General features: G+C 40.9%; 1 pseudogene; it reads right to left on the bottom strand.

The window, feature by feature from the left end:
• Positions 1-2,690: 2,690 nt before the first annotated feature.
• On the bottom strand, positions 2,691-3,083 carry LOC118017161 (annotated as a pseudogene).
• Between the last annotated feature and the right edge of the window lie 7,834 nt (positions 3,084-10,917).

The following is a 10,917-nucleotide window of genomic DNA, read 5'->3' as shown; positions in this document are numbered from 1 at the left end:
GTTCTCAGCTACAATTTGCTCAAATATATCTTCTAGTCCACACTCTCTCCACCCACTAGGGATCCCAATAATTCTGATATTGGAACGTTTCATGGTGTCACTTATTTCTCTGATTCTATTTTCATGGATTCTGAGTTGTTTTTCCCTGGCCTCCTCTTTTCCCTTTTTGTCTATTAAATGGTCTTCTAGGTCACCAACTCGTTCTTCTGCCTCGCTTACCCTAGCTGTTAAGATTATCTAGATTAGATTGAATCTCATTGATAGTATTTTTAAGTTCTGCCAATTCAGCATTCATTTCTGCCCTTAGAGACTCTATGTTGCCATTAATTGATTTCTCCTTTCTAGCTGTTTTCTTCACAACTGCTAGCCTGAATTCCATCTCTGACATCTTGGTTATATCTGAATCCACTTGTAAATCTGTGGCATAAATCAGTCTCTGAGTCTTCCTCTTTTGGGGGTTCCTCTTCCTAGTCATTCTGTTGATGGGTTGTTGAGGGAATGTATAGAGTCCAAATTATTGACCACAACCCAAGCAAGATGCACCTGTTTTATAGGGACCTTAGGGTTGCTTGCCTCTTGTTCTCCCAGCCTGTCTTCTGGGGGATGGGCCTGCCACACTGTTACTCAGGCAACCCTGTTTGGGCAGAGTTGCCCTGCCCCTTGTGGTGGGGGATGGGCTCAGTGAAAACTGGTTTTGGGGGGATTTTGTTCTCTGGCGGCTTTCCCTGGCAGCTTTCCACGTCTCTTCTGAGAGTCAGAGCAGAAGAAACTGTTTCCAACCCTCTGCTTCAGAGCAGAGAGATTGCAGTCTGCTCTTCAGTGAGCTCTCCAGGCCACACTATCTTCATTTCTGTCTGTGCTGGTATAAACTGCAGTGTCCTGGGTTGTGCACCCTCCGCAGTGCCCCCAGTCTTCGCCTCCAGGTCAAGGTTCACCTCTACCCTTTGTGCTTCTAAAACAACAAGCCACCCCCAATTTGCAGGCACAGCCCCACCATTCTGGTTTCCCTCCAGTGGGCTGCCCTAAAGTCCTTTCCCCACTGCTATCAGTCTGCGAGTCTGTGCCCCATCCCCAGCACGGGAGGCTATCGCTCACCAGCAGTGTAGCATCCCCATGGCTGGCTCCCTCCCCCTTCCGTTTATCCTCCGATATCTGCCCATGGAATCATGGCTCCCTGCTTCATACCTCGAAACCAACTGCCTGCGATATTCTGTTTGTAGAGATCCAGATCTATCTTCTTACATCTCAGGCTGATTTCGTGTGTGTTCAGAGTGGTCTGGTAGATATCCAGCTCAATTCCAGGGACCAATTGGAATAAGGTCCCCTACTCCTCTGCCATCTTCCCCCCCCCACCCCTGGCCCAGAATCAGGGTTATTAACAGATTAATTTTATCTGAGTGACACATCTGTAGGGTAGGGCATACATCTAATTACCAAACACCTGCTCTTATCATCCTGTGAAGTGCATTCCTCTCCTCCAAAATCCCAGACCCTCCTACCCACTTCTCCTTAGTTCAGAATGACATATTTACCTCATTTTGCCTGACTATCTTTGGAATTTCCATGTCTATGTGGATTTCCCATACACATGTCTATTAAATTTGATTTTCTCCTGTTAATCTGTCTTTTGTTGATTTTATATTCTCAATGTAGTTAGGACCTTGAATGAGACAGGAGTTCTTGCTCCCTGACACGATCCAACATAACAGATACATCATAGCAGATGCATATGTCCCACTTCAGTTGATACTGACCTTTTTCTTTTTTTAAGATTTTATTTATTTATTTGAGAGAGAGAGCACAAGCCAGGGAGAGGCAGAGGGATAGGGAGAAGCAGACTTCTCACTGAGCAGGGAACCTGACTCAGGGCTCGATCCCAGGACCCTGAGATCATGACCTGAACCGAAGGCAGACACTTAACTGACTGAGACACCCAGGCACCCCGATACTGACCTTTTTAAAAAGTATTTGTACCACATTTCTGCTAATTGTTTCTCTTTGTCATTTAACAATACAGGTGGGTATATGTTTAAACATATTATCTAAGATTTATTTCTATTTAGGTGTGTTCTACATACATCATATTCGAGCCTACTGGTAAAGCTCACAAGACGAGGTCTATAACATGGTAGATTTTCACTAAAAGAATTAATGAATGACGGCGAATGTAATTTGTAAACACAGTAAACTGTTCTTATTTGTCCAATCTGAAAGTATTCATTGTGTATCTGCCTAGTGCCCACATAGAACAACACTAGTTAATGTGCAAGACCATATCCCCATCTGTTCTTATCTGTTCCCAAACCTCCTATCCCTTAATATGTGTGTATTCAACACCACAAACCTAAAGGAATACAGTCAAGACACTGTTTCCTGGCATACCAAATTTCCCATGTGCCAGAGAAGAGGCAGCTTTTACTATAAGACAAAGCAAACAAATAACAGAAACAAATATATATATATGTTATGTATTTTATATATATTATAGATATATTATTATATATTATAGATATATATTATCTATATATAGATATAGATTTTATAGATATAGATTTTTTCATTTTTAATCACATACATTTTATTATTTTAAATTTAAAAAAATCTTTAAAGTAAATATATATTTGAACATTATAATTTAACTAGCCTAATTATTTTAACATTCTTCCAAAAGAACTTTTGTAATTGATACTCTAATTTGGGTTAAATGAATCACTGCTCAGTTTTAACTTCTGAAGCGTTTTCCTAACAGGACTTTGCTCAATGATGTAAGCCACAGTTGTTATCATTCTATAGCAGATGCTATCTGTGTATGGTTTGGAGGCAGTCTTAGCCCTAATGCACATAAGATTAATAGCATTTACTGTGTTGTGTACTGGGAGTATCCGTTAAGTTACTACCCAGGAATCAGAAAGAGAAAATACAATTGATCCATTTTCCACTGAATCTGAATACCGAATCTTGTGGCTTCGATTTTCTAGGGCAGTTGCAACTTTGTTACTCTTAAGACATGAGCTAATAATAATGGTGGATGCCCATTTGGTCCTTTGTGATACGAAGTTTTCATATGTGATGATCTGCCTTTCTCATCCAGGGCCACTCCAGAGTAGACCCCACATGAATCCCTATTCTGGGATGACGAGAAGCATCCCAGAGAAGACTAGCTTCTGAGGCATTTGGTGCATGACCACAGCAAGCACGTCTGGTGCTGATTTTCTTTAAGATGCCACAGAGCCAAGATTTAAACTAATATTCTAATTACAAGCCTGGTTCCTGCCGTCTGCAGTCACTAATTCATAATTCAGAAAATCTATTCCAGCACAATAAGGCAACGCTGTGGATTCATCAAAGGTATAAATAGGTTAGCTTTTGTTTTCAATTTCATTCTTGAGCCCTCAGCCTTCTCTTCTCAGTCTACACTCTCTTCCAGCAATTGTCTCTCTTTTAATGGCTTTAGATAACATCTATACTATCGATAGGAGGATAAATCCCAAGTTCATGTATCCAGCCCAGACTTTAGCTGTCTGCTCCATGCCGATCCATTCAAATGCTTATTCCAAACTCAACACATAATAAGTGGATACAACCATCCTTCCCTTCAAGTACCTTCCTTTGTCAGTGCACCCTCTTCAGTAAATGGCACCACCATCCACTTACTTGCTCTTACCAGTATTGTGTGCCATCCTTGGCACCTCCAGTCACAAGGTCTTGTCAGGTGTGAATCCTAAACATCCCTCAGTTAATCTCATCTCCTTAGCCACTGCCATACTTCAAGGTACCATTGTTTCTCGTTGAAAATATTACAATAGACCCCTGATGGATCTACCCGCTCTTAGCAGATTCCTTCTCCACATTCTGGGTAGAGCCATCTCTTACACACAGAATGGACGATGTTTCTCTTCTACTTAAAATCTTTTACTGCATCCCATTGTTCTTGGGCGGAAGTGGAGTTCAAGATCAGAATCCGGCTCTAACCGCTCAGTAGATATGGAACTTTGAACAGGTTATTTAATCCTTCTTTTTTTTTTTTTTAAAGATTTTATTTATTTATTTGAGAGAGAGAGAGAATGAGCGACAGAGAGCATGAGAGGGAGGAGGGTCAGAGGGAGAAGCAGACTCCCTGCCAAGCAGGGAGCCCAATGCGGGACTTGATCCCGGGACTCCAGGATCATGACCTGAGCTGAAGGCAGTCGCTTAACCAACTGAGCCACCCAGGCGCCCCTAATCCTTCTGATCTATTTCCTTATCTGTAAAATGGGGGAAATAATAGCATCTAGATGGTTGGGGGGGATAAATAAGTTAAAATATATCAAGCACTCCGAACAGTGGCTGGCTCCAAAAAGTGAATGAATGAATGGGAAAGAGAGAGAGAGAACTTCTAAAAAAAGAAGATGGTTCCCAACACCTGGTGTGATCAATCTCCTATTTTTCTCTCTAGCTTCACTTTGCACTATTCTCTTCATTAGCTATGCCATCTTTTATTTAGTCCCTCAAATGTCAAGCTTTCCAGAGCTTGAGGGCCTTCCACCAAGTGTTGCCTCTCCTTGAACTGCTCTTACTGCCAATCACCATTGTCCCAACTCCTCTTTGAAGTGTCTATTTGTTCCTCAGTGAAACCTTCCAGCTTCTCACCACACACTCCATCCAACTAGGTTGGACCCCCCATTGTATGCTCTGGCTAATAGAATTCATAAAGCTACCAGGATCTGTAATATTTTACTATATTAATATAAGAAAAGGTTGTCTTCCTGCTAAAGACCTAAAAATAACCTGAAATCTGTTATCCTCAAAAATGAATATAATACAAATCATGTCAAACTGCCAGGTGGTCTGGATGACAAAGAATATATTCCTCTGTCTCAGCAATTTGTATGGGAAGAGAAATTTCTAAGCTTGAGATTTGGAGAGGTTCCACTTTCTACTGTCTACTAAAGAGCAATTCAGCAGCATTGCCCCAAACCTACACCAAAAGGGGACAAATCGATATTTACATTGTTGATTGGGGTTTGGGGGAGGAGTGACAGGTCTTTCCATTTGAATATCCCAGCCCCTGATTTATTGAGTCTATGGTAGGTTAGAATCTTACAGCATCTGCTCTTTGAGAGCCTACACTATCTCTAGCCCTCGAGGGGTGTTAAACTAAATTCCATCTGTCCACAAATGGCGTGCAAGTAGATTTTGGTGGGAAACTGCATTACTAGACCGTGTATCATCTACTGACATCTCCTTCCAGGTAATTAGTGGCTGAGTGAGGGAAGTCTTAGGACTTAGGGACATTGGGCTTGATGAATTATTACCAGTGAAAATTAATCCTGGAATTATCCCATCCTCCAATAGCTGATTTTCATCATAATGATTTCACATGTTTGGTTTTGAAAACAGATCCCCATTCCTAAAGAATTATGTTCTCTTGACTGGCCTATTCTGGTTTGTGCCTTACTCCATAGTGAGTGAATTAGACAATGAATAACAACATTAAATTATAAAGCTTTTTTTGATGCTGTACATCTTTATAAGTTCTTATTACCTACAATTTCTTAGTCTCTCTGTATTGCTTTTTTTTTTTTTTTTTTTAACAAATAGGAACACTTCTATTAAATGACAGACTTCGTGTGTGTGTGATTGAGCCAGAGAGTTGGGAGTTAAATCTTCACTTTTTGGAATGGAATTAGAAGCTGGCCACTTGACATTATGAAATGAGCATATACCATAGAATGTGAGGAGCCTGGGCCCACGTTGAGCTCTTAACCTATTGGCATCTGACCCTTTTATGAAGTCAGGTCATATATCCTTTGGAACAGGACCTACGCTTTGTTCCATGACCAAAAGTCCTGATTCTCAGAGGTGGGTGAGCTTACATGAGTAAATGTCAGAATGTTCTCTTCCCTATCCAGGAAGGGAGGCTGCCCAGTTGCTAGCAGGCTTGTATATGTTTTCCAGAGGCAGCTCCTCAGCTCTGTGGCTGGGAACAGTGGAGTAAAGGAGGAAGATGTCATGTGTACTTGCATTTAACAGTCTCTGGGAGCCTGCCTATAGACTCCTCTACTGGGCAAGCTCAATGACTTCAAGTCCCAGAGAGCCCAAGTTTGCTAAGTTGTGTAATACCTAAAGTCAATAACTTCATGGCTCAACTGAATGCATCCCCACTGGAATATGAGCTCCATGAGAGGAAGTACAATGTCTATTCAACACCATATTTCTAGAGGCTGGAACGGTATTGAGTATAGAGCAGGAAGTCAATAAATCTTTATTAGAAAAGTGTTCATTGGTTCAGTCAACAAAGAACATATGTTACAACTTACAGTGTAGATTTCGTTTTAGTGGAACTATTCACTAAGAGAGGCTGTAATCATTCAGTACAATGAAACTGACAGCCAGAGAGGTGTGCTGGTCAATCTCTCTTAGAAAAAGAACTTTCTGTTTCCCTTTAAGGGCTACAGTTTAAGCACCTTCAGGATCTGCCAGAACTTTTAACCAAGGCCATGTTCTTCCCATGGAGTCCCCAGACAGTGACATAGCAGGTTTGGCCATTTCTTTCCAATGGAAGACTCTCTCCAGCAGTCTTGGCTCTAGTGCCTCCTGCAGAGTGGTCTAAAGCCCTTGCCACTCCAAATCCTTCGTCCACTCCCCTTTCCTCTCATAGGCTTCCTAACTTCATGCAGTCTGAAACCTTCACTGTTCAACCTGGCTTCTTCCCCATTTTTATCTTTCACAGTTCACATCCCCTAATAAACCCCTTTTAATCTCAGTGTCTTCCTCCTAAAAGATCCAACTGACCAAAAAAAGGAGCCCAGGCAGAGCCTAGCAGTCTCCCTGAGGTGAGGAGACAGAGTGGATAGTTCCAGAAGGGATGCTGGTTAGAGCCTGCAGGGCAGAGTGCCAGACAGGAGTGAGCTACACAGAGAATTCTAGAAATGTGCTGAGTCTCCCTTGAGAATTCAGCTAAACCCTGATCAGTACATACACGTAAGACAACAGCCCAAGTTCAGGGACAAAACAAACCTCCTAAAAACATAAGAAGGAAGACTGTTTGCAGCTTAAAGAGGAACAGACATAATTCCTGTTCCCATCAGCCAGAGTGAAAAATCTCCTAATAGGTAGGCTCATCAGGTAGAATAACTACAAAGGTTTTATCTCAGTAGTGGGCTAATGTTTTCCCTCAACTGAAACTGCTCTTATCCTACCTAACAAAGTTTTAAAGCAAGCCCTGAAATGATCAAACTGTTTCCAAGCAACTCACCTGCATCACAGAGCAAAGCTCAAAAATATTTATTAGAACAAAAGAAGTCCCAAACACTTAACAAGGTAAAATTCACAATGTGTGGTATCTACTTAAAAATTACTGGGCATGCAAAGAAGCAGAGAAAAATAGAAGTTATCATTAGGAGAGGGGGAAAAGCACAAATAAAACCAATTCAGAAATTATAGAGATGTAGCATTAATAAACAAGGATAATTAAACATTGCTATAATGTATTCCATATGTTCTTGAGGCTAGGAGGAAAGACTGAACAAGATACAAATTGATTACAAGGGGGGGAAAAAAGATATACCATGCAAATGCTCCTGTCCTGGAAGGTTTTTATCTCTCCTTCTATTTTCAATGACAGCCTAGCTAGATATAGTATTCTTGGCTGCATATTTTTCTCATTTAGTGCTCTGAATATATCCTGCCAGTCCTTTCTGGCCTGCCAGGTCTCTGTGGATAGGTCTGCTGCCAATCTAATGTTTCTACCATTGTAGGTTACAGACCTCTTATCCTTGAGCTGCTTTCAGAATTTCTCTTTGTCTCTGAGACTCGTAAGTTTTACTATTAGATGTCGGGGTGTTGACCTATTTTTATTGATTTTGAGGTGGGTTCTCTGTGCTTCCTGGATTTTGATGCCTGTTTCCTTCCCCAAATTAGGGAAGTTCTCTGCTATAATTTGCTCCAATATACCTTCTGCCCCTCTCTCTCTGTCTTCTCCTTCTGGGACCCCAATTATTCTAATGTTGTTTTGTCTTATGGTATCACTTATCTCTCAAATTCTGCCCTCGTGATCCAGTAGTTGTTTATCTCTCTTTTTCTCAGCTTCTTTATTCTTCATCATTTGGTCTTCTATATCACTAATTCTCTCTTCTACCTCATTTATCCTAGCAGTTAGAGCCTCCATTTTTTATTGCACCTCATTAATAGCCTTTTTGATTTTGACTTGGTTAGATTTTAGTTCTTCTATTTCTCCAGAAAGGGATTCTCTAGTATCTTCTATGTTTTTTTCAAGCTCAGCTAGATCTTTATAATCATCATTCCGAACTCTAGTTCCGACATCTTACTAATGTCCATATTGATTAAGTCCCTGGCAGTTGGTACTGCCTCTTATTTTTTTTTGAGGTGAGTCTTTCCGTTTTGTCATTTTGTCCAGAGAAGAACAAATGAATGAGAGAACAAAATGCTAAAAGGGTAACAATGACCCCAGAAAAATATACACTAAACAAATCAGAAGAGACCCAAAAAGAAAGAAAAAAAAAAGAATATGATCAGGCTGGTGACTATAACAGAGCCACACACTAGATTTTTGGTGTATTTTGGTCTGTTAGAAGAAACTGCCTCCAAAAATTTTAAAGAAAGAAAAACTTATATATATACAAAAATAAGGGTAAATACAGTGAAGCGATGGAATATGACTGTAAAGATGAAAATTAAAAGACTTTAAAAAAGGAATTGATAAGATAAGATGTTGGTTGAAAAAAGAAAGAAAATAAAAAAAGAAAAAGGAGAGAATGTGATCAGGCGGGAGACTAGACCAAAGCCATACACTAGATTCAGGGTATATTTTGGTCTGTTAGAAGAAACTGTACCCCAAATTTTTAAAGAAATAAAAACTTATATATATACAAAAAATAAGGTTAAATACAATAAAGGGATAGGATATGACTGTAAAAATGAAAATTAAAAAAGATTTTTAAAAAGGAATTGATAAGATGTTGGTTGAAAAGGAAAGAAGAAAAATTCAACTAAAAAAATAGAAATAGAAAAATAAAGAAACTTTTAAAAATTAACTTTGAAAGACTAAAGCATCATGGGAAAAAAGCCATGAATTCCATGTGCTGTATTCCCCCAGCACTGGAGTTTTGCCGTTCTCATTGATCGGTAAACTTGGTCTTGGCTGGCTGTTCTTGATGATCTTCTCTTGGTCTTGGCTGGCTGTTCTTGATGATCTTCTGGGGGAGGTGCCTGTCACCGTGGTTCTCAAATGTCTTTGCTGGAGGCAGAATTGCCCTGCCCTTGCCGGGTCCTGGCTAAGTAATCTGCTCGGGTTTGTTCTCAGGAGCTTTTGTTCCCTGCAAGCTTTCTGTACAGCTTTGGAGGACAAGAGTGAAATGGCGGCCTCCCAATCTCCGCCCTGGAGAAGCTGAGAACTCATCGCCCCACTCCTCAGTGAGCCCCCAGAGAACAGCAGTCAATCACTCCCATCTCCTGCACTCCGTGCTCACCCAGCCTGTGACCGAGCATTTCTATCTCTGGCACCCGACCCCGTGTGGAGTCTCCAAACCCAGCAGATCCCTGTGGTGCACTCCCGGGCCGCTCCTCCCGGGGGAGGAAGGGGAGTCTCCCCAGATCTGCGGCTTGTTGGGTCCCTGCTGGAGGAGCACTGGCCCAACTGTGCCACGGATCATGGTTTATGGCAACCGTGAGCTGAGAGCCCACTCCTCTGCAGCTGGCTTCCCCACTCTGATACCCAGGAGCTCTGCTGCACTCAGGCACCCCTGGTCTTTCTGTGACCCCGAGGGTCCTGAGACCACACTGGCCCAGCAAGGGTTCCACCCCCCGCTTAGCCACTGGAGTGACGTCCCTCACCGGAGCAGACTTCTAAAAGTTCCAATTTTGTGCTCAGCTGCTCTATCACTTGCCAGAAGCGGCTGACGGAGCCCCCCTCCCCCACCATCTATCTTCCTGAATATTGCCTCGGATTCACTTCTCCGCACATCCTATCTTCCAGAAAGTGGTCGCTTTTCTGTTCAGAGAGTTGCTGCTATTCTTTTCTTTGATCCCCTGTTGAGTTCATAGGTGTTCAGGATTGGTTTGATCCCTATCTAGCTGAATTCCTGGAACCAGACAAAATTTAGCTCTCCTACTCCTCCACCATCTTGCTCCTCCTCATGCAAATGCTCATGAAAAGCAAGAGCATCTATCTTAAATCAGACAAAATAGATTTTTAAGCAAAAAAAACCCACAGGAAAAAAGAGGATCATTTCATTAAGAGGGCATAATAATCATAAAGATTCATGTACCTAATAATAAAGCTGCAAAATACATAAAAGAAACATAGGTAAAACTGCAAAAAGCAGATAAACCATAATATGGATAGATATTTCAACAACAATTTTGTAATAATTGATTCAAAATGTAGACAGAAAATCAGTAAAGACACAGAAACCTTGAACACTAGTAATCAGCTAGACCTAATTGACATTTGCAGAATGCAATACCCAATGACAGCAAAATGCACATTCTTTTCAAGGGCACATAGAACATTTACAAAGACAGACCATATTCTGGGCAATGAAACAACTCTCATAAAGTTATAAGGATTCAAATCATACACAGTATGTTTTCTGACAACATTGGAATTAAGTTAGAAATCAAAAACACAAAGATATTTGGGAAATCTCCAAATAATTGGAACCTAAATAACACATTTCTAAACCTACGACTTAAAGGTAAAATCAAAAGGGAAATTAGAAGTTACTCTGAACCGGATGAAAATGAAAACACAGTAATTCAAAAAAATTGATGGCACAAAAGCAGCAACTTCAATGGAAATTTACAGCACTAAACACCTATATTAGAAAAAAGAAAATTTGCTTGCCACTGCTTTCACCCATTTAGAAACCAGAAAAAAAGAGCAAGGCAAACACAAAATAAGCAGAATAAAAGAAA

This window comes from Mirounga leonina, unplaced genomic scaffold, assembly GCF_011800145.1.
Source record: "Mirounga leonina isolate KUSES-001 unplaced genomic scaffold, KU_Mleo_1.0 Mir_168, whole genome shotgun sequence".
In the NCBI taxonomy this organism is placed as follows: domain Eukaryota; kingdom Metazoa; phylum Chordata; class Mammalia; order Carnivora; family Phocidae; genus Mirounga; species Mirounga leonina.
The sequence above is the reverse complement of the archived record's forward strand: the minus strand, read 5'-3'. Positions and strand labels throughout refer to the sequence as shown.